This window comes from Nomascus leucogenys, chromosome 14, assembly GCF_006542625.1.
Source record: "Nomascus leucogenys isolate Asia chromosome 14, Asia_NLE_v1, whole genome shotgun sequence".
NCBI lineage: Eukaryota > Metazoa > Chordata > Mammalia > Primates > Hylobatidae > Nomascus > Nomascus leucogenys.
This window is the reverse complement of record NC_044394.1, coordinates 83,146,692-83,151,465: the sequence shown is the minus strand read 5'-3', so window position 1 is coordinate 83,151,465 and position 4,774 is coordinate 83,146,692. Positions and strand designations below refer to the sequence as shown.

At 40.1% G+C, this 4,774-nt stretch overlaps 1 pseudogene; it reads left to right on the top strand.

The window, feature by feature from the left end:
* Positions 1–208: 208 nt before the first annotated feature.
* On the top strand, positions 209–3,937 carry LOC100600093 (annotated as a pseudogene).
* Positions 3,938–4,774: the final 837 nt, after the last annotated feature.

Sequence of the window (4,774 nt, the reverse complement as noted above, 5' to 3'; positions counted from 1 at the left end):
GTTTTCTCTTGCAAAATGGGCTAACAAGACTGCTTGACCTCCCAGGAATGGAAGCAGTTGGGGTAATGGATGTGGAAAGGAATCTGTACACTTATATGGAATTTTTTTTTTCTGGGGGTAACCACATTAAAAAAAAACTTTTTATTTTTGAGATGACTGTAGATTCACATGCAGTGATAAGAAGCAACACGGATGGGCACTGTGGCTCACGCCTGTAATCCCAGCACTTTGGGAGGCCAAGGCAGGTGGATCTTGAGGTTGGGAGCTAGAGACCACCCTAGCCAACATGGTGAAACCCCATCTCTACTAAAAATACAAAAATTAGCCAGATGTGGTGGTGCGCACCTGTAATCCCAGCTACTCAGGAGGCTGAGGCAGGAGAATCGCTTGAACCTGGGAGGGGAAGGTTGCAGTGAGCCGAAATCATGCCACTGCACTCCAGCCTGGATGAGAGAGCGAGACTCCATCTCAAAAAAAAAAAAAAAAAAAAAGAAGCAACACACCCTTCACCTGGTTTCCCCGGTGGTAACATCTCGCATTACTATAGTATAATAGCAGAATTAGGAAACTGGCATTGATGCAGTACCTTGACCTTCGAATTTCACCACTTTTACATGCATGCAGTTGTGTGTGTGTGTGTGTATACTTAGTTCTATGCAATGTGAGTTCGTATGACCAGCACCACAGTCAGAATATAAAATACAAGGATCCCTTATGCTATCCTGTTTTAGCCATGGCCTCCTCCTCCCCTCTCATCTTGCCAAACCCCTGACAGCCACAAATCTGTTCTCCAGCTCTGCAATTTTATTATTTCAAAAATATTGTATACACAGAATCACATGATAAGTAACTTTTTGAGACTGGCTCTTTTCACTCAGCATAACTCCACTGAGATCCATCCAACTTGCCACATGTATGAGTAGTTTCTCCCTTTTATTGGTGAATGGTGTTTCATGGTATGGACGTAGCACAGTTTAATAGATTATTAAAAGGCATTTTGGTTGTCTCCAGCTTTTCTGGCTATAATAAATAAAGTTGCTATCAACATTGTGTATAAATTTTTGTAAAAACATAAGATTTTGAAATGAAAATTTCTCTGGGATAAAGGGCCAAGAGTGTAATTGCTAGATAAGTCCATTTTTAGCTTTAAAAGAAACTGATAGCCAGGCATGGTGGCTCATGCCTGTAATCCCAGCACTTTGGGAGGCAGAGACGAGCAGATCGCTTGAGCCCGGGAGTTCAAGACCATCCTGGGCAACATGGCAAAATCCTGTCCCTACCCAAACAAAATCCAAGAATTAGCTGGGCATGGTAACACACACCTGTAGTCCCAGCTACATGGGGGGCTGAGGCAGGAGGATTACTTGAGCCCAGGAGGTTGAGGCTGCAGTGAGCCATGATGGTGCCACTGCACTCCAGTCTGGGGGACAGAGTGAGAATCTGTCTCAAAAAAACTAAACCAAAACAAAACAAAAACCAAAAAACTGACAAACTATTTTTCAGAATGGCTGTACTATTTTTCGTTTCCACCAGCAGGGTATAAGTGGTCTGATTTTTCTGCATCCTCAGCAGCATTTGGTGTTATCACTATATTTTATTTTAGCCATTCTGGTAGGTATGTAATGCTATCTCATTGTACTTTTAATTGGTATTTTTCTAATGGCTAATGATGTTGAATATCTTTTCACATGCTTGTTTCCCATCTGTACATCCTCTTCAGTGAAATGTCTGTTACATGTCTTTTTCCCATTTTTTAATTGGATTATTGAGTTTTGAGAATTGTTATGTATTCTAGATACCAGTCCTTTGTCTAATATGTGATTTTCAAATAATTTTTCCCAATCTGTAGCTTGTCTTTTTGTCCTCTTAACATAAGCTTTTACAAGAAAAGCTTTTAATTTTGATAAGATTCAATTTATCAATTTCTTCTCTTTTTCTGAGACAGGGTCTCATTCTGTTGTCCAGGCTGCAGTGGCATGATCATGACTCACTGCAGCTTTGACCTCCCAGGCTCAAGCAATCCTGCCACCTCACCCTCCCGAGTAGCTGGGACTATAGGTGCCCGCCACCATGGCTAGCTAAGTTTTAAAAAATATGTTTTTAGTAGAGACGAGGTCTCTCTATGTTGCCCAGGCTGGTCTCAAACTCCTAAGCTCAAACGATCCTCCTGCCTCAGCCTCCCAAAGTGCAGGGATTACAGGCATGAGCCACCACAGCTGGCGTCTCCCGAAGTATTTAGGTCTTCTTTGGTTTCTTTCATCAGCACTTTGTAATTTCAGCGTAAGGATACTGTGTATGCTTTGCTTGATTTGTTTGATAACTATTTCCCTTTCTTTGGGCAATTATTAATTATGTTGCATTTTTAAATTTTGGTTTCCACTTGTTCATTGTCAGTATATAAAAATGCAATTGATGTTTGTGTGTTGATCTTGTATCCTGTGATCTTACTGAACTCAATTATTAGTCCTATGAGGTTTTTGTTTTGTTTTGTTTTGTTTTGCAGATTCCTTGGGATTTCAATCATACTGTCTGCAAATAAAGACACTTCTATCTTCTCCTTTTTTACTCTAAATGACTTTTATTTCTTTTTCTTCCCTTATTGCATGACTAAAACTTCCAGTGCATTGTTGAATAAGAGTGGTGAGAGCAGGCATCCTTATCTTGTTCCCATCTTAGAAGGACAGCATTCAATCCTTCACCATTGAGTATGATGTTAGCTCTAGGTTTTTGCAGATGCTCTTTATGAGATCAAGCAAGTTCCCCTTTATTCCTAATGTACTGAGTGCCTTCGATCATTGATGGGTGTTGAAGTCGTCAAATGTTTTTCTTCTTTGGCCTGTTGATATGGTGAATCACATTGACTATCAAGTATTGAGCTAGCTGTACATATGTGGAATAAATGCCATGTGGTCATGGGATTTATACATTGTTAGAGTCAATTGGCTAAAATTTTGTTCAGAATGTTTGCCCATATTTTAATTGGAATTTGTTTTACTGTTGAGTTTTGTGAGATTCATATATTCTAGATACAAGTTCTCTGTTAGATATGTAGGTTGCAAATATTTTCTCCCAGTCTATAGCAAGTATTTTCATCCTCCTTACAGGTCTTTTGCAGAGCAAAAGTTTTAAATTTAGATAAGGTCGAATATATCAATCTGCTATGAACTGAATTGTGTCCTTCAAAAATTCGTATGTTGAAGCTCTAACTCCCAATGAGACTCAGTGTGACTCTGTTTCGGCCTGAGAGGAGGTGATAAAGGTTAAATGAGGTCATAAGGGTAGGGCCTTAATCCCATAGGGTTGGTGCTCTTACAAGAAGAAGAGAGGGGAAAGAGGAGCAACAAAGAAAGCTTTGAAAGAGCAGCCATTGACTTTGAGGAAGCCCAGGAAAGGACGGTGTCCAGGAAGTGGGAGAAGAAACTTTTTCAATGTGGAGAGCGATCCTGATACTTCAGAAGCCCCTGATAATTCAAATCTTTTTATACAGAAACAACCAGCTATGCCTTGTGATCAAAATCCAGAACAATCAAATGGAAATTGCAGTGAAGATGAACGAAAGGGAAAGCAGAAATGTAGAGAAGGAGGAGAAGCAGGAGGAGAGAGCAATAAAAAGAAGAGGAAAATGAAAAGGAGCTGGAAGATGAACCGGAAAAAAAATGGAAAAGGGAAGTGAGAAACAGAAACAGTATCCCAAGAAAAGATTAGTCAGCAAATCCCTCATGGACACTCTCTAGGCAAAGTTTAAGTTAAACAGGTGCCCCACAATAGGAGAGTCTATCAGTCTCATTTGAATTTGGCATGACACATAAACAGATAAGTCAATGGTTTTGTAAAAACAGGAATAAATATAACAAAGAAATGTCCAAGAGAAAGCATAAGAAAACACATATGAGATGGAGTCTCTCTGTATTGCTAAGGCTGGTCTCAAACTCCTGCCCTCAAGCGATCTTCCCACCTTGGCTTCCAGAAATGCTGTGAATCCAAGCATGAGCCATCGCACCTGGCTAAGACATTTTATATGACACCATTCTCACCAATAAATGGAGTTCTGAAAGGATAAACAAGAAAATATTAACAATCCTTAATTCCGTGGAGTAGAACTAAATGAGGGGAGTGCAAAGGAGGTTTTATACATTTTATTTTGACCCTATTGTAGATTTAAAGTTTTTATAATGGATGTTAAAATTGATTTTATTCAAGAAAAAAATCAATAAAACAAAATAGAGACTAGAGCTCTCTCTCTCTCACACAAGGACACTGTGAGAAAGCAGCTGTCTACCAGCCAGGAAGGGAGCCCTCACCAGAAACTGAACCCTGTCGGGCCTTGATCTTGGACTTCTAGCCTACAGAACTCTGAGAAAATACGTTGCTGTTGTTTAAGCCACCTAGTCTAAGGTATTTTGTTATGGCAGCCTAAGCAGGCTAATATATCATCTTTCCTTTTGTGGGTCATGATTTTGGTGTCAAATCTAAGGACTCTTTGCCTAGTCTGCATTTTAATTCAAGTGTGTTTTCAAGTCATAAGGAAATCAACCTGTAATTATGGAATTTCAGGGTAGTAGCAAGGACATTCTGCATCAGAAAAGGACCTCTTTGAACCGTTCGTTATCCTACACCCGGCTCAGTCTCCTGAGCTGGCTCAGGCCAGCTGGCTGGCTCCTTGTGAGTAACCTCAAGAGGTAAGATCTGTGTAGAGATCACAAGGAGAGGAGCGTGATGCTTGCCTGTTGGTACAAAAGCTCAAAAGAAGAGTAAGTGGGTCCAATAAATTGCA